The sequence below is a fragment of the Aquarana catesbeiana genome, linkage group LG10 (assembly GCF_042186555.1).
Source record: "Aquarana catesbeiana isolate 2022-GZ linkage group LG10, ASM4218655v1, whole genome shotgun sequence".
Classification (NCBI taxonomy): Eukaryota; Metazoa; Chordata; class Amphibia; order Anura; family Ranidae; genus Aquarana; species Aquarana catesbeiana.
In genome coordinates, this window is record NC_133333.1 from 55,768,023 (window position 1) to 55,788,021 (window position 19,999).

The 19,999-nt window shown below is 44.9% G+C and overlaps 1 long non-coding RNA gene across 1 annotated transcript in view; it reads right to left on the minus strand.

Annotated features, from left to right (window-relative positions):
- LOC141110033 (uncharacterized) overlaps positions 1-18,728 on the minus strand; it is a 38,404-nt gene extending 19,676 nt beyond the window's left edge. The window contains exon 1 of the long non-coding RNA XR_012236213.1: positions 18,411-18,728. This is a non-coding gene — a long non-coding RNA (uncharacterized lncRNA). The remainder of the gene's footprint in view (positions 1-18,410) is intronic.
- Between the last annotated feature and the right edge of the window lie 1,271 nt (positions 18,729-19,999).

Here is a 19,999-nt window from a genome sequence, read left to right on the forward strand (position 1 = left end):
AGTAGGGGACCACCTGTATATACTATACTGCCTGCCCTATTTACTCTGCAGAAAATTGGGCCTTAGGTGTTGGTGGTACCAAAACAGTTATTCTTGGTGGGCGCTGGAATGGGCCCTCCTGTGAAATATTATATCAACAGTTGTAATTACATGCCCCTGTTGAACAGGGGCAGAAAAATTTGGGCCTTTGGTGGTGGTGTGGTGGTGGTGCCACAACACTGTAAGCCCTCACAGTTACTCTTGGTGGGCACAGGAATGGGCCCTGCTGTGAAATATTAGATCAAAAATTGTAATTACACGCCCCTGTTAAACAGGGGCAGAAAAATTGGATCTTAGGCAGTGGTGGTGGTGGTGCCACAACACTGTAACCCCTCACAGATTCTGTTGTTGAGCGCAGGAACAAGCCCTGCTGTGAAAAATTAGAGAAAATATTGTAATTACATGCCCCTGTTAAACAGGGGCAGAAAAATTGGGCCTTATGCACTGGTGGTGGCGCCACAACACTGCAACCCCTCACGGATTCTCTAGTTGAGCGCAGGAACGAGCCCTGCTGCAAAATGTTACAGCAAAAATTGTAATTACACGTCCCTGTTAAACAGGGGCAGAAAAATTGGGTCTTAGGCACTGGTGGTGGTGCCCCGAAACAAAAATTTTCTTAGAAGCTATCAACATGAACATTGAGGAGGAATAGGATAGTCACTCAGCATAACAGGATAGTCACTTAGCATAGGCAGTCTTCAAGGGATCTCACATTCATAGAAAAATTAATTGGTTACATCAGTATAAGGTGCTTGGTAGCTGGTGATCCAAGACTGATTAATTGTTGTAAAGGTGAGCCAATCAACTGAGTTTGTGGACAGGCGCACTCCATGATCAGTTACAAAGCCTCCAGCAGCGCTGAATGTGCGTTCAGAAAGAACGCTGGATGCAGGACAGGCCAGTATCTCAATTGCATATTGTGCAAGCTTTGGCCAGTGATCCATCCTCAAGACCCAGTAACCCAGTGGATTTTCGGTTGGAAAGGTCTCCAAGTCTGATCTTGCCCCTAGGTATTCCTGCACCATGTAAATCAGGCGCTGGCGATTGCTGGAACCAATCAGACCTTGGGGCTGCGGACTAAAGAATTGTCTGAATGCATCGGTCAGACGGCCACCTTCTTCACCGCTCCTTCTGTGACTAACCAAAGCCTCAGCAACACGTTGTCCAGGAGGACCAGGAAATTGTAACTTCTTAGGGTCTGGAAATGCATTGCACAAACCTTTCTGCAAGGCCTCCCGACGATGTTTCATCCTCTGCTCCCTCTGCGAAGGCTGGATAAATTCCGCAACCTTACCCTTGTAACGTGGATCAAGAAGGGTTGCCAGCCAGTAATGATCCCTCTCCTTGATACCACAAATCTGAGGGTCTTTTCGCAGGCTTTGCAGGATCAGGGAGGCCATGCAGCGAAGGTTTGCTGAGGCATTTGATCCAGAGTCCTCTGGGTCACTAAGGATGACATGATCCACAGCCACCTCTTCCCAGCCACATACAAGCTCATGGGTTTCTGGGGACTGAAAGCGATCCCTTGAAGACTGCTGCTGATGCTGAGTGCTAGGCTCCACCTTCATGCTGACACAATCCTCATCCTCCTCCTCCTCTTCCTGTGTGATCGGCGGGCCCGCAGGAATACTCTCTGGATAAAGGGGGTCTTGAGAGGTAAGGAAGTCCTCCTCTTCCTCCCTCTGTTCTGCCTCAAGTGCCCTGTCCATTATTACACGAAGCATGTGCACCAACAGGAAGACAAGAAGGACAATATCACTGATGCATGCACTGTCACTGCTCACCATCCTTGTGGCCTCCTCAAACGGTGACAGGACAGTGCAGGCATCCTTGATCAGTAGCCACTGGCGTGGCGAAAAAAGCCAAGCTCCCCTGACCCTGTCCTGGTGCCATACTCACACAGGTACTCATTGATGGCCCTCTGCTGCGTGTGCAGCCACTGCAGAATTGCCAACGTTGCGTTCCACCTGGTGGGCATGTCACAAGGCAGTTCTTGGTTAGGTTGCAAACCACCATTCCTGGCTGAAGCTGGCGTGGCGTCAACCACCTCTAAATCTCCCCCTGCAGAGCTGACAGAATCTCTGCTCCAGTGTGGCTCCTGTCCCCTAAGAAGACCAACTCAAGCACCGCATGGCATCTTTTTGCCTGAGTGGTTGCATAGCCCCTTGAACACCTACGGAGCACTGCTGGTTACAAGGAGAAATCTGCAGAGGAAGAAGCCATAGAGGAAGCAGAAGAGGATGGGGTGGAGGAGAGAGGTGTGGCAGAATCACTACTACTAGCATTTTGGAGACGTGGTGGCCAAACAAGCTCCAACAATACTGCACCCTGTCCTGCATCCTTCCCAGCTGCCAGCAGAGTTACTCAGTGCGCCGTGAAGGAAAGGTAACATCCCTGTCCATGCCTGCTGGACCATGAGTCAGCGGTAATATGCACCTTACCGCTGACTGCCCTGTCCAACGAGGCCAAGACATTGCCTTCCACATGCCAGTAGAGAGCCGGAATGGCCTTCCGTGAAAAGAAATGGCATTTGGGAACCTGCCACTGAGGTACCGCACATTCCACAAATTCATGAAAGGGGGCAGAGTCTACTAGCTGAAAAGGCAGCAGTTGGAGTGCTAGCAATTTAGCCAAGCTAGCATTCAGCTGCTGAGCATGTGGATGGCTGGGACCGAATTTCTTTAGACGGTTTAGCAACTGGGGTAGGGAAATTTGCCTGCTACAATCAGATGTTGGTGTAGCGATAGCAAATTGCCCGCAAGTACTTGTCACACCTAATTCTACACCCTCATTCCTCTCAGTGCAGGTTTCTGAGAGGACTGAAGGTATAGCGGGGTTGGAGATCCCAGCTGATGAGGAGCAAGGAGAGGTCCGCCTTGTTCTTTGGTGTGGGTCTTTTAAGTACTGTTGCCAACGGACTGGATGGGAGGTCGACATATGTCTGGTCAAGCATGTGGTGCCCAAGCGGCTGCTGTTTTGGCCACGCTTGACACGCTTCAGACATATGTTTCAAACAGCAACGGTGCGATCTGCTGCACACGTATCAAAAAAGGCCCACACCAAAGAACTTTTCAAAATACACGGGGAGTCAGCAGCGCCCTGCACATGTGGAGCTCTGGGGTGTGATGCAGTCGGGTGGCTGCCCTTAAGCTGGCTCCTGGAGGGCATCCTGCCTCATTGGAGATGTGCCTCCTCCTCCTCTCTTCTATCAGGCACCCATGTAAAGTCAGTGACCTCATCATCCCTTCCCTCCTCGTCACTGGAGCAAACCTGGCAGTATGCTGCAGCTGGGGAAACATGACTGCCAGTTGCTTGTCCTTCTTGGGCACCCCCTCTCTCTGGGCTCACGTTACTGCCTTCCTCAACCTTGGTACCATCATCGGAGCCTTCAAAACGCTGCGTATTCTCCTGCAGCATGTACCCGACACTGTGGTCAAACAGTTCGGGGGACTCCTCCGTTCTTGATCGTGGGGCTAGGGAAGGAGTGACTGATGACATTGAGCCAGTGGAATAGGCCGCGTTGGTAGCTGCATTGGCAGGCAAACTACTCTGAGCCTGGGTGACGGAGGATGAGGAGGATGAGGACGGCTTAGTTATCCACTCTACCAACTCTTCTGCATGTTGTGGATCAACACGGCCAGCTACCGAAAAAAAGGACAAGCGTGCCCCGCGGCCAAGTGCTGAGGATGCACTGTGTCCATGACCAGCATTGTTGGCTGTAGACACAGAGCCCGCTTGTCTCCTTTTAGTGGCCTGTGAGCATCTGCCTTTCCTTGGTGGCCTTCCAGACATGCTGTCAATTTTTATTGGCAAAACACCGCCTGAAGTTTACTAGAAAAAGTACACCAGGAATGGCCTGCAGTCAGATATAGGCTTGGCTAGACTAGAATGCAGTGGGTATATATATGTAGGAGACTGTGTATATATTTAATGCACTGCAGATCACTGAATCGCCTGCCTGCCTGAAAGTGTATTTGAAAACGTACACCAGGAATGGCCTGCAGTCCGACATAGGCTTGGCTAGACTGGAATGCAGTGGATATTTATATGTAGGAGATTATATATATATTTTATGCACTGCAGATCACTGAATCACCTGCCTGCCTGCCTGAAAGTGTATTTGAAAACGTACACCAGGAATGGCCTGCAGGCAGATATAGGCTTGGCTAGACTGGAATGCAGTGGATATATATGTAGGAGACTGTATATATATTTTATGCATTGCAGATCACTGAATCACCTGCCTGAAAGTGTATTTGAAAACGTACACCAGGAATGGCCTGCAGTCAGATATAGGCTTGGCTAGACTAGAATGCAGTGGATATATATATGTAGAAGACTGTATATATATGTTATGCAGTGCAGCTCACTGAATCACCTGCCTGCCTGAAAGTATATTTGAAAACGTACACCAGGAATGCCCTGCGGTCAGATATAGGCTTGACTAGACTGGAATGCAGTGGATATATATATATGTAGGAGACTGTATATATATTTTATGCACTGCAGCTAGCTGAATCACCTGCCTGCCTGAAGTATATTAGAAAGAGTACACTAGGAACGGACTGCAGTCAGAGCTAGCTAAACTGGATACAGTGGATATATATATATATATATATATATATATATATATATATATATATATAAATATATATATACGAGACTGACTGTATATATATATATATATATATTAAATACGCTGCAGCTAACTGAATCACCTGCCTGCCTGAAGTATATTAGATACACCAGGAACGAACTGCAGTCAGATCTAGCTAAATTGGATACAGTGGTTATATATATATACAAGACTGACTGTATATATATATATATATATATATATATATATATATATATATATATATATATATATATAAATATATATATATATATTAAATACACTGCAGCTAACTGAATCGCCTGCCTGCTCAATCTAAATGAAATTACACTCTCTCTCGGTCAACGCCAGCAACACACTACACAGGGCCGACGTGCAGGTGGCCTTATATAGTGTGGGGTGTGAACTTAACCCCCTGAGCCATAATTGGCCAAAGGCACCCTGCTTTTGGCCAATTATGGCTCTCTTTGCTGACGGCGCTGTGATTGGCCAAAGCATGCGGGTCATAGTGCATGCTTGGCCAATCATCAGACAGCAATGCACTGCGATGTCGCAGTGCATTATGGGGCGTGACGCCCTGCTCCAATTTGGCGCGAACACCCCACAATGTTTGTATTTCGATGAACGCTCGAACAGCCAATGTTCGAGTTGGACTCATATTCGACCCGAACATAAAGCTCATCCCTACATATAGCAAAGATGATCTAGCTTGTGCAAAGGCCCTATTAATAGACCTTTCTAAGATTGGTTCGGGTGTAGCCCCATGCTAGAAGGCTCTCACGTAGAGCCGCCGCTTGAACATAGAAATCCCCGTCCGCAGTGCAGTTACGCCACAGCCTTAGATGTTGGGCATACAGTATGCTGCATATCAGAGGATGGGGATGAGAAATAGAGGCATGGAGCAGCGTATTCCCCGCCGTGGGTTTCCGACAGAGGTCCATTGCTATTTGACCAGTAGGGTTTTTGATAATCTTTAGATCAAGAAAAGAGATATGATTATAATCATAAGAAAATGTGAAATGTAGGTTAAACTGGTTAGTATTTAAGCATTCAATGAGCTCGATAACTAATGATTCTGTACCCGTCCAGATAACAAATAGATCGTTGATCGTCAATGAACCTGTACCAACAAAGCACTTGGTCCAGAAACGATTGTAAGGACACATCCCCAAAGATTGATCTCTCCAATCCCCAAGTAGAGATTAGCATATGAGGGTGCACAGGAGGTACCCATGGCCACCCCCTGTGTTTGTAGATAAATATGGTCCATGTATGTGAAGTAAGTTTTGGTCAAAATAAACTGCAATAGTTTTAAAATAAATTGGTTGAGGGGCCATGTATTACAATCCTGTTCCATCAAGAAGGTACCAGCCATCCGGACGCCCTGCCCATGGGGGATGCTCGAGTACAAAGCCTCGACATCTATAGCCACGATGAGGGAATCTGGACCTGGACCCCCTTGATGTGTCGAAGCAAGTCCGTTGTATCCTGAATGTAAGATGGCAAGTGACAACATGCGGCATTAGAAATGTGTCTACAAATTTACTTGCGTTTTCTGTGAGGGACCCTATGCCCAATACTATAGGTCTCCCAGGTGGTACCTTCAGATTTTTATGAGTTTTAGGTAACGTGTAAAATGTCAGTAAACATGGGGTTTGAGTGTTGATAAATTTGGGAGTGTCCTCATCAATGAGGCCTTCACAAAATGCTCCAATGCACAAATTGCAAAATTTGGCAATGAATTGTTGTATCAGGGTATAGTCGATGGATGTATGCCAAGTTGTGTTGTGCAAAACATCCAAGCACATAGTACTATATTCCCACCCTTATCGGATTGTTTAATAACCTGGTCCGTATGTTTCTGGAGTTTAGTCATTGCCTGGATTTGTTTTTTAGTTAAATTTGAAGGTAAATTGGGCCATTGTTGTTTTTTAAGTGACTTGATCGATTCATGAAGAAAGGTCCACACAGATGGACAGATCATCAGATCTGGAAATGTGTGGGACTTAAGTTTAAATTTACCAGTAGGAACCAGTGTTCCTATTGGTCTCTTCACTAGGAGACTCAGGAATTGGGGGACCCAGTATGGTTGTATTGGATGAATTCACAGATATTGCAGAACAGGATACGTCAGTTGCCACCTCCTCGTAAAGAAGCATCAAGTCACGTAGGGCTCTAAATTCTTGCATCGAAAAATGTTTGGTTCTTTCAACTAGTTCCTTTTCCAAATTAAGTCTTTGCCTGTCTTTGTGAATCTAAAGGTTTGATTGCGGGTAAAAAGATAGAGGTCTTTGTTGGTTTCAAAGACATTATAACAGGAGCCAGGGAGCGTCTCCGCTTGCCAGGCTCCGGTGCGCATGCGCACGGGACAGGCGCTTCGCCGCACACCCGTCCGCGGCCTGATGGTGCGGCGCGCGCGGGTGCACGTCACACTGACGCGCTCGCCGGGCAGGGAAACTATATCTGACGGCTCCAGCGCCCAGTCGGGTTGCTGGTTTGTCGTCAGCTCTCCCTGTTCCCTGAGCCTGTGTTACCCTGTGATTTGCCTGTCTCTGTGTACCGAACCTCTGCTGGACTGTTAACCACTACTCTCCCGGATTGCCCCTGTACTGATTGCCTGATCTGTGTACCTAACCCCTGGCCTGTTTAACTACTACTCTGCTGGACTATCCTGTCAATAACCTGCCTGATCTGTGTACCAAACCCCTGGCCTGTTTAACTACTACTCTGCTGGACTTTACTGTCAATAACCTGCCTGATCTGTGTACCAAACCCCTGGCCTGTTTAACTACTACTCTGCTGGACTATCCTGTTAATAACCTGCCTGATCTGTGTACCAAACCCCTGGCCTGTTTAACTACCACTCTGCTGGACTGTCTTGATTATACCTGCCTGATCTGTGCACCGAACCCTGGCCTGCTTAACCATCGCTCTGCTGGATCTGGTGATACCCTGATTACTACCTGCTTGCTCCCTAACCTCTGCTTGTATTTTCAGCTCTGCTTCTGCGGATCCCTAGACACCTGCTTCCAGCCTTGGTACCCACTATCCTACCGGAAGCCCGTGCCTCCGCGTGCCCTCAGCCTTCCGTACCCATTTCGGGGGTCTGGGTGCGCGTGGTCGTAAGGGCGAGACGCTCTCGGCATCTCGGTGAGTATTTGTCCGTGACACATTAATAGGTTCAGATGGACAAAAGCCCAAACCCAACTGTAAAACCCTCTCCTCTTCGAAGGTCAGGGTGAAAGGTGTAAGGTTGATAATATTGAGGGTTGGTGAAGTGTTGGTGGTTTCTAAAGAAAAAGATTTTGAGATGTGCTTGGAATTGGAGTTTTTAGAACAAGCGCATCTGGATTGCCCTGTCAAGTGGGTTCTGGTATTGTCGGGACTAAAAAATCAGAGTTGGGAAAAAATGTTTTAGTGTTAGACTGGAGTATTTTTGGAATAATACTGTGTAAAGTGGGGTGTAATACACCACTAGTTGGGGCTTGTGCCCCCAAGGGTGTTGGTTGTGATGGCTTTTGTGATTTACCATGTTTTTTTACCCCTTTTAGAGTCCTTCGCAGGGTGCCCATCACCAGTGAGTGATCTCTTATGGGGTATACCCGGTGCACGTGCTTGCATTGAGTGTGATAGAACCTGTGAGGAGAGAGAAGATACAGAGGAATCAGATTCAGTTAAGTCCATCAAATTGGTCATCTCTTGTGATGGACGTGTCCGCATATTTTTTCTTCTAGCAGGAAACTTGCCTGTCTAGTTATAGGCATATCCTTCTGAAAAGGCAAGTTTGTCTTGGACAAACTTGCCTTGTTTTTTACCTATAATTTCTTTATTGAGTGCCTCTAGGGGTTCCTTTACTTCTTTCCATTTAGCAGGGAAGGTAGTAGAGTAGAGTACCTAATGTTTATTTAGATGCTCAATTTTACTATCCAGTACCGCCATATAAGCATAGTACTGGTGCCCACCCCTTTCTTAATTTTTATTATCTAGATTGAGGCTTTACCTTGTAGGGTCCTAGGAGGTTGGACGTTTTTCCTCTCTAACTATATTTTTTGCTAGCTTTCATTTTTTTCTTCATTCACGATACTTGGTACATTGTGGGTACTTTTTCCTTCAGTGACTTCAAACAAGACTTCAAAAATTGGCATATCCTCAGCAACAGCTTTGGATGCCATACCTGGACCCCACTGGAGTTTAAGATTGCAAGGCTAGCCTTGAATGTGACCTTTAGGCACTGGGCTTTGTCCAGCACTATCTGGAACTTAAAGTGATATTAAAGGCTTTCCTTTTTTTGGAACAAACATGTTATACTAACTTGCTCTGTGCAGTGGTTTTGCACAGAGCAGCCCCAATCCTCCTCTTCTCGGTCCCTCGCTGGCGCTTCTGGCTCCCTACTGTCGAGTTCCCCCAGAGCAAACACCTTGCAATGAGGGCACCCAAACAGGCTTGTTCACGAGCCGCAGTTTGGCCCCGTCCCCTCGCTCTCCTCATTGGCTCCCGCTACTGTCTCAGTCGGATGACTGATCAGTGTACTGACCTGCTGTCGTTACCATGTGACCGCTGTGACCAATCACAACAGATCACATGACAGTTGTAAACAATGAATGGCTTTCTTTCATCCCATTCATTGTATACAATTGTGTTGCTATCTGTAATTGGCCCTGTCTGGACACAGTGATCACATGGTACAATCACAACCCATTTGTACCATGTGATAGCCTCGGCCAATCACAGCTAATCATAACAATACCCATTGTCTACACACTGTCATTCAGTAAAAATATTTGCTTATAGCAGTGAAATTCACTGCTATAAGCAATCATAGTATGTAAAAAAAAAAAAAATCTTGATCAACTCCACAGAGTGGTACAATGTTACCATGGTAACACTGTATTTCTCTGGTCACAGTATGTAAAAAAAAAATGTAAGAAAAGAAAAAATATTTAAAAAAAATTAATACTTTTTTTTTCACATACTGTCATCAGTCAGTGTCCCTGGTCACTGCCACACTGTCATCAGTTAGTGTCCCTGGTCACTGCCACACCAGTTATGTCATGACGCTGTACTGCACTGGTGACAGTGTTTAAAAATGTTTAAAAAAATGTGTAGAAAATAAAAAATTTCTTCATTTTCAAAAAAAAAATTGTGACAAAAAATTACAACTTATACCTTCGACTGTCTACTTTCCAAAAAGGTCATGGTTCATCAAGGTCAAGGTACATTTTCGGTTCTCAAGAAATGAGATGGGCCATCAGTACATCAGGATTGATCGATTTTTAGATATACAAAATATACCATAGTTTGTGGACTCTATAACTTTCCTACAGACTAAATAATATACACTGATTTGTTTTTTGTTTTTTCATCAAAGAAATGTAGCAAAATACATTTTGGCCTAAATTTATGAAGAAAGATGATTTATGTGCAAAATTGTATAACAGAAACAAAGAAAAACACGTTTTTTTTCATAATTTTTGGCCTTTTTTCATTTACTTAGCAAAAAAAAACCCAGTGGTGATAAAATACCACCAAAAGAAAGCTCTACTTGTGTGAAAAAAATGATAAAAATTTCATATGGGTAGAGTGTTGCATGACCATGCAATTGTCATTCAAAGTGCAACAGCGCTGAATGCTGAAAATTGGCCAGGGCAGGAAGGGGTTAAAGGGGGGGTAAAGTGTAAATTGGGATAAAACCTTTGTTTGAGTTTGCTACATGCTCTCATTCATATAGCGTAACTTTAAAGTGATTGTAAAGGTTAGTTTTTTTTTTTTTTTTTTTAAATAACAAACATGTCATACTTACCTGCTCTGTGCATGAGTTTTGCACAGAGTGGCCCCGGTTCTCCTTTTTTGGGGTCCCCTGGCAGCGCTCCTGGCTCCTCCTCTTCATTGAGTGCCCCCAAGGAAAGCCACATTCCATGGGGGCACTCGTGGGTGCACGCTCCCAAATCCTGCTGCTGCATCCATTGTCATAGACAGCAGGCCCCGCCCCCTGGCTCCCGTGTCACTGGATTTGATTGACATTGGCTCCCGCTGCTATCAATCTATCCAATGAGGACCCGAGACAGTGGCTGAAGCTGCTGTGCTTGTCCCCGTCGCTGGAGCGATCGGGCTCAGGTAAGAAAAAGGGGGGCTCTGGATGGCAGCTGCAGCAAAGGAGGTTTTTCACATTAATGCATAGAATTATATAAGTGTTATACACATATATAATTCAAGCACAGGAACACAGTAGAGGGGGGGCAGGGGGAGGGTGAGAGGGTGGGAAGTGGGGAAGGGAGGGGGGAAAATATTATATATATATTTTTTTATGTTTTTTTCTTTCTTCTTTCCCCTCCCCGCCTCTCCGAGTAGTGGGGTGGGGTTTATTATTTGTACCCCTCTTTTCTTTTTTTTTTGGAGGGGGGGTTGAGGAGTAGACAGGCTGAAACAAGATGAATTACCTATATAAGAGTGGATGCGATATGTTGGTAATGCCCTAGAATTAAAGATGTGTAAGAAGTATGAATGGATGAATGGAGGGAAAATGAGAGTATGGTTACTAAGGAAAAAGAGGAGAAATAGAAATCAAGCTTCCTGGTGAAAGAATGGTTAAGAATGGGTAAATATGGCTAGCAATTGCACTTTTTTGTCGTGGAATGTGAGGGGTATGGTCACGCAATTAAAACGGGCACAGGTATTTACAGAGATTAGAAAAATACAGGCTAAAATAATCTGTATCCAAGAAACACATATGGTTAAGGAGAGACTCGATTACTTGAAAAAAACATGGATACAATGGTCTTATCATTCATGTCATACAACCTTTTCAAGGGGGGTCTCTCTAATGGTGCATCGGACGGTGGCGTGGGAGTGCATCAGGGTAAGGAGGGATCCAGATGGGCCCTATGTTTTTGTCTTTGCCCTGGTGCACTCAGTGCCAGTTGTTATTATGGGGATATATAATCCCCCTCCAGCCACATTGGGAGTATTGAAGGAAGCAATGTTATTTATGTCAGAATACCCAGATGCACATATAATATGTATGGGAGATTTTAATATGTGGTTGGACAAATAGATGGATAGATTCGGGAAAAATAACAATAAGAGAGGAGAAGGGTCTAAAATACTGGAAAATTTTTTGAAAGAGGTAGGATGGTTTGATCTATGGAAGATTAGAAACCCAGGGGTCAGAGCCTACTCGTGGCATGCACCAGGTAGAGGGAGCATGTCTAGGATAGACCTGGCATTGGGGAATGAGAAAATACTCCCAATGGTGCATTTGGTTACATATATGCTTAAGGGCGTGTCTGACCACTCTGGGCTGACCTTTGAATTGAAGATAGGTCCCAGAGGAAGGAGGCCGGGATATAGAATACAGCCCTATTGATTAGCCCAGATTGGGTCAAACGATCGTATACCGGAGAAATGTTTTTGGAGGATCATGGTGACAGTATAATGGAGGGTACAACATGGGACACCTTTAAGGCGTATTTAAGAGGGATAGTAAGATCCACAATATCATATATTAATTGCTCTAATAGACAGGAAGAAGAGGAAATGGAAGATTTATGTAAGCAGGCCGAAGCAGAGTTTATTAAGAACCCCTCAATGATAAACCAGATAAAATGGGCAGGATCAGCCCGTCAATATAAGAATCAATTAATAATCAAAAATAAACGTAAGAGGTTCCAGTTAAAGCAAAAAAAACTTTGAGCAAGGATATCAAGCCAATAAGATAGTAAATTACTTGATAAAACAACAAGTATCTACATTAGCCATAGCAGAGGTGAGAAATGAGAAAGGGGAGATGGTTAGTACACTGGAGGATATTGTGGAAACTTTCTATAGATATTATGATAAAATGTATACATCAACATTGATATGCACAAGAGAGGAGATAGAGAAATATCTAGAGGATTTAGAGTTTTTGAAGTTAACAGAAGAAAAAAAAGGGGAATTAGAGAAAGATATTGGAGTAGAGGAGGTAAAAGAAGCTATTAAGTCTATGGGAAAGGGCAAGTCACCGGGACCAGATGGCATTCCATTGTAAATGTACCAGCGGTATATGGAAATTATAGCTTCGATATTGACTAAGATGTATAGGGGGGCATTTGGCCGGAGGGAGATGCCTTCCTCCATGTATGAGGCAACAGTAATACTGATACCAAAACCAGAAAAAGATAGAAATGATTGCACGTCCTATAGACCAATATCATTGTTAAATATTGATTATAAAATATTGGCAAAGATATTGGCGAAGAGGCTTAATCGGGTAATTTTATCCATTGTATCAGAAGATCAAACAGGGTTTATGCCAGGGAAGTCCACCACAATATTAGGAGAACTCAGTTTATGGTTCAACTGAGGGAGTACTTCCCGGAGTTGAGTGCCTTGGCATCGTTGGATACGGCCAAGGCATTTGACTCCATAGAATGGGAGTTCCTGCAGGCAGTGTTGAAGAAAAGTGGATTTGGGAAAGGATTTAGAAAATGGGTGAGAATACAGTATAAGCAGCCATGCTCCAATTTATTAATAAATGGAGTACTGTCTCTTACAGTGAAACTGTATAGGGGAACAAGACAGGGGTGCCCGTTGTCCCCCCACTTGTTCTCACTAGCAAAAGAAGCATAGGCTAATAGATTTAGACAATCCAAAATATACAAAGGGATAAGGGTGGGGGAAAGGACTGAACATATAGAATTATATGCAGATGACATCATACTATACATGGAGGATGTGCACACTTCATTAGTGGAGGCATTGAAAATAATAGAAACATACGGGATACTATCTGGGCTTAAAATAAACTGGCAGAAATCCGCATTGATGTTATTGGGGCCAGGAAAGGAGAGGAAACCCCAGACCTCATTAAAAATAGTGGAAACATTCAAATATTTAGGAATAAATATTACATTGGAACCAGAAGAAGCTCTTAAAGCAAATATAGACCCCTTGGTAGATTATGTGAAGAATACATTGGGAATATGGAAAAAACTACAGTTATCAATAGCAGGGAGAATGATTAAATCAATTATACTACCGAAGTGTCTGTATGTGATGGCGCATTCGGCTGTAAATATACCAAAATATATATTTAAAAAATGTAATTCCCAGCTAACTAGGTTTATCTGGGCATATGAGCGATGTAAATTAAAACTCTTTACACTACAAAGACCTAATACTGCAGCAGGGTTGGCAATACCAGATTTATATTTATACTATCTGGCGGGGCAATTAAAAAATCTAAGAACCTGGGTAATGCAGGAACAAGAAACGAGGGTGGAGAAATATTTGCTAAATAAAATGCAGGTAGGAGGTCTACTGGTAGGAGTAGAAGTAAGAGAATTAAGAAAGGTCGGAGTAAAAATTCCCCTTCTAAAACTGGCCAGGTCAGTTTGGAAGGGGGCAAAAAACTGATGGGATTCAAAGATACCCCACCAGAAACGGCCCTATGGAATAACACAATGTTCCAAAAACCAGAAATATTTGAAGACAGTAATTTTTGGAAACAGAAAAAAGTAACAATTATTGGTCAGATTTATAATAATAATGTAATAGTGTCATATGAGAACCTGTGTAAACAATATAACCTCCAGAGCAAACAGTTTTATATGTATCTACAGTTTAGACACTTACTACAGGTACAGTTTGGAAGAAAGAAATTACAAATTTCTAAATATCCCCTTATAGGTATTTTAAGATCCCAGGGACCAAAGGGACTGATATCCAAGTTGTATTCACACCTATTACAGAGTAAAATAAGTGGAGACCCGGTGGGTGTGAGGGACAGATGGCAGGCCGTCATCCCAGGAATGAATGATCAAGACTGGGATGAAATCTGTTCCTCACACTTGAAAGTATCCCCAGTAGGGATGAGCTTCGAGTTCGAGTCGAACTCATGTTCGACTCGAACATTGGCTGTTCGCAAGTTCACCGAACAGCGAACAATTTGGGGTGTTCGCGGCAAATTCGAATGCCGCGGAACACCCTTTAAAAGTCTATGGTAGAAATCAAAAGTGCTAATTTTAAAGGCTAATATGCAAGTTATTGTCATAAAAAGTGTTTGGGGACCTGGGTCCTGCCCCAGGGGACATGGATCAATGCAAAAAAAAGTTTTAAAAACGGCCGTTTTTTCAGGAGCAGTGATTTTAATAATACTTAAAGTCAATCAATAAAAGTGTAATATCCCTTTAAATTTCGTACCTGGGGGGTGTCTATAGTGTGCCTGTAAAGGGGCGCATGTTTCCTGTGTTTAGAACAGTCTGACAGCAAAATGACATTTTGAAGGAAAAAACTCATTTAAAACTACCCGCGGCTATTGCATTGCCGACAATACACATAGAAGTTCATTGATAAAAACGGCATGGGAATTCCCCAAAGGGGAACCCCGAACCAAAATTAAAAAAAAAAAATGACGTGGGGGTCCCCCTAAATTCCATACCAGGCCCTTCAGGTCTGGTATGGATATTAAGGGGAACCCCGGCCAAAATTTAAAAAAAAAAATGACGTGGGGTTCCCCCTAAATTCCATACCAGACCCTTCAGGTCTGGTATGGATTTTAAGGGGAACCCCGCGCCAAAAAAAAAAAAAAAAAACGGCGTGGGGTCCCCCCAAAAATCCATACCAGACCCTTATCCGAGCACGCAACCTGGCAGGCCGCAGGAAAAGAGGGGGGGACGAGAGTGCGGCCCCCCCCTCCCTCCTGAACCGTACCAGGCCACATGCCCTCAACATTGGGAGGGTGCTTTGGGGTAGCCCCCCAAAACACCTTGTCCCCATGTTGATGAGGACAAGGGCCTCATCCCCACAACCCTGGCCGGTGGTTGTGGGGGTCTGCGGGCGGGGGGCTTATCGGAATCTGGAAGCCCCCTTTAACAAGGTGACCCCCAGATCCCGGCCCCCCCCCTGTGTGAAATGGTAAGGGGGTACATAAGTACCCCTACCATTTCACGAAAAAAGTGTCAAAAATGTTAAAAATGACAAGAGACAGTTTTTGACAATTCCTTTATTTAAATGCTTCTTCTTTCTTCTATCTTGCTTCATCTTCTGGTTCTTCTGGTTCTTCTGGTTCTTCTGGTTCTTCCTCCGGCGTTCTCATCCAGCATCTCCTCCGCGGCGTCTTCTGTCTTCTCCTCGGGCCGCTCCGCACCCATGGCATGGGGGGGAGGCTCCCGCTCTTCTCTTCTTCTTTTCTTCTCTTCTTCTCTTCTTCTCTTCTTCTCTTCTTCTCTTCTTCTCTTCTTCTTCATTTTCTTCTCCGGGCCGCTCCGCAATCCATGCTGGCATGGAGGGAGGCTCCCGCTGTGTGACGGCGCTCCTCGTCTGACAGTTCTTAAATAACGGGGGGGCGGGGCCACCCGGTGACCCCGCCCCCCTCTGACGCACGGTGACTTGACGGGACTTCCCTGTGGCATTCCCCGTGACGTCACAGGGAAGTCCCGTCAAGTCACCGTGCGTCAGAGTGGGGCGGGGTCACCGGGTGGCCCCGCCCCCCCGTTATTTAAGAACTGTCAGACGAGGAGCGCCGTCACACAGCGGGAGCCTCCCTCCATGCCAGCATGGATTGCGGAGCGGCCCGGAGAAGAAAATGAAGAAGAAGAGAAGAAGAGGAGAAAAGAAGAAAAGAAGAAGAGAAGAAGAGAAGAGCGGGAGCCTCCCCCCCATGCCATGGGTGCGGAGCGGCCCGAGGAGAAGAAGACAGAAGACGCCGCGGAGGAGATGCTGGACGAGAACGCCGGAGGAAGAATCAGAAGAACCAGAAGAGCCAGAAGAACCAGAAGATGAAGGAAGATAGAAGAAAGAAGAAGCATTTAAATAAAGGAATTGTCAAAAACTGTCTCTTGTCATTTTTAACATTTTTGACACTTTTTTCGTGAAATGGTAGGGGTACTTATGTACCCCCTTACCATTTCACACAGGGGGGGGGCCGGGATCTGGGGGTCACCTTGTTAAAGGGGGCTTCCAGATTCCGATAAGCCCCCCGCCCGCAGACCCCCACAACCACCGGCCATGGTTGTGGGGATGAGGCCCTTGTCCTCATCAACATGGGGACAAGGTGTTTTGGGGGGCTACCCCAAAGCACCCTCCCAATGTTGAGGGCATGTGGCCTGGTACGGTTCAGGAGGGAGGGGGGGGCCGCACTCTCGTCCCCCCCTCTTTTCCTGCGGCCTGCCAGGTTGCGTGCTCGGATAAGGGTCTGGTATGGATTTTTGGGGGGACCCCACGCCGTTTTTTTTTTTTTTTTTTTGGCGCGGGGTTCCCCTTAAAATCCATACCAGACCTGAAGGGTCTGGTATGGAATTTAGGGGGAACCCCACGTCATTTTTTTTTTAAAATTTTGGCCGGGGTTCCCCTTAATATCCATACCAGACCTGAAGGGCCTGGTATGGAATTTAGGGGGACCCCCACGTCATTTTTTTTTTTTAATTTTGGTTCGGGGTTCCCCTTTGGGGAATTCCCATGCCGTTTTTATCAATGAACCTCTATGTGTATTGTCGGCAATGCAATAGCCGCGGGTAGTTTTAAATGAGTTTTTTCCTTCAAAATGTCATTTTGCTGTCAGACTGTTCTAAACACAGGAAACATGCGCCCCTTTACAGGCACACTATAGACACCCCCCAGGTACGAAATTTAAAGGGATATTACACTTTTATTGTTTGACTTTAAGCATTATTAAAATCACTGCTCCTGAAAAAACGGCCGTTTTTAAAACTTTTTTTTGCATTGATCCATGTCCCCTGGGGCAGGACCCAGGTCCCCAAACACTTTTTATGACAATAACTTGCATATAAGCCTTGAAAATTAGCACTTTTGATTATTCATGTTCGTGTCCCATAGACTTTAACGGTGTTCGCATGTTCGAACGAACTTTTTTCCTGTTCGCATGTTCTGGTGCGAACCGAACAGGGGGGTGTTCGGCTCATCCCTAATCCCCAGCAATGAATAACCGGATAATTCAATTAAATATAATACATCAGACATACTTGGCACCGAACAGACTGTACAGGATGGGGAGGATGCAGGCGCCAAACTGCACAAGATGTGGGGGGGCGGACTTCCTCCATTTGATGTGGCAGTGTGGAAGTATAGGGAGGTACTGGCAACAGGTAGTCAAGGAATTAGGAAAAGTCATAAATAAATCTATCATGGCCACTGTGGAATTATGTGTGCTGGGGGTAGTAAAAGAAAGAGGGTGTGGATATACTAGGATATTTTTGCAAGAATTATTATTTCTGGCATGAAAACACACAGTGGAAAAATGGATCCAGCCAAGTCCATCTACAATAAATCAATGGGTGAAAGAAGTAAACCAAGTTGTACCACATGAGAGAATAATGTATGAACAAAGAGGAAATGTGCAGAAATATGAAAAGATTTGGACAAAGTGGAACAGATCACACTTGACGACGGATGCAGGAAGACCTGAAAATATAGAATAAAGTAAATAAGGAGAAGGAATTAGTAACCAAAAGATGGATGAGAGGGAAGGAATGAGTTGTAAGAGTGAATGGGTATGAAAATAGATATACATGTTAATATTTTGGAAGGAAAAAAAAATAATGTAAATCATGGCAAATAACTTGTAAGTAAAAATGTTGTAATAAAGAGTTTGTAAAAAAAAAAAAAAAAAGGTTCTGGTTGAAGTTAGGAGTGGCATCCGGCTCAGAAGAGCAGAAGTAACTCTATGATAACAAGAGAAGAGGGGAGAAAGAGCAACACCGCTCTAAGCGTAGTAAATAAGTTAAAAAAGAGCTTTAATATGCTTAAAAAACACACTCACTTTCTTGCAGTGTTAAACAGGTATTTGGGCGAGAAGTTTGTTCTCTCAGCTGTGCTGGATGCTCCCTCAGTTTCCTGGCTGGGCAGCAGTGATGATGAAACAGTTCCCGGCCGCTGCAGTGGCGTCCGTAGCTCCAAGGCTGAAGGTATCACACACAGGCACATAAGCAGGGCACGTCAGCAGGAATTCGTCAGACGCTGGAGGAAACAGTGGGCGTGGCTTGAGCGCTCGCGTTTGGAGCATGCGTGTTCCTTCATCAGGCAGAGAATTCGGCCGTCCTCGGCAAGGTTTATATAGAGGGGAGGGGAAGGGGCGGCGCCACGGACTGCAAGGTTTAGCAGACTGATGCTGTGTTTCAGAGGAGCAATAAGATACTTCTATTGAGCAAGGATTGATATGGACAGGTTCTAAGCATGGGGCTGTGTGTTATTAATGAATTGGCCATACAAAAATCATGTATAAGTAAACAGAGGACAAAAATAAATAAGGGTAAGGGTGATATTACTAGAATAGAGTGAGTAGAGTAATAATAATAATAATAATAAGTAAAAATAAAAAATAAAAGTAAAAATAAAATTAAAAATTAAAATAAGATTAACCACTTGCTTACTGGGCACTTAAACCCCCCTCCTTCCCAGACCAATTTTTAGCTTTCACACTTTGAATGACAATTGCGCGGTCATACAACACTGTACCCAAATGAAATTTTTATCATTTTTTTCCCACAAATAGAGCTTTCTTTTGGTGGTATTTAATCACAGCTGGGATTTTTATTTTTTGCTAAACAAACAAAAAAAAAATGGAAATTTAAAAAAAAAAATCATGTTTCATAGTTTGTTATAAAATTTTGCAAAATAGGTAATTTTTCTCCTTCATTGATATGCGCTGATTAGGCGGCACTGGTGGTCACTGATAGGCTGCACTGATGGGCACGAATAGGCACATTTAAGGCGGCACTGATAGGCACAGTTAAGGCGGCACTGACAGCCACAGTTAAGGTGGCACTGATAGGCACAGATAAGGCGGCACTGATGGGGACAGATAAGGCGGCATTGATGGGCACAGATAAGGTGGCACTGATGGCCACTGATGGGCCCTGATGGGTGGCACGGATGGGTGGCACTGATGGCCACTGATAGGTACCACTGATAGGTGGCACTGATGGGTGGCACTGATGGACACTGATGGGTGGCACTGATGGGCACTGGTAGGTGACACTGATGGGCACTGATAGGTGGCACTGATGTGCAGCACTGTTGTTGAGGCACTGATTGTGGGCACTGATGGGTGGCACTGTGGGCACTGATGGGTGGCACTGGTGGGCACTGGTAGGCAGCACTGCTGCCTATTGCTAGGTGGCACTGGCAGAGGGCACAGGTGGGCACTGAGGATCTGGTGGCACTCTCCGTGATCGGGACTGATGTCCCTCTCACGGCCGCCGGTGATCGTCTTTTTTTTCCTCCTCACGCTGTCAGACACTGTCCATGGCAGCTACAATGGGGCGTCCAGGGGGATCGGTCAGACTTTTATGAATTTTGGGAAGGTGGTAAAAATATGGTGTGTTGTAATTTTCACATTTGAGAAAAGTG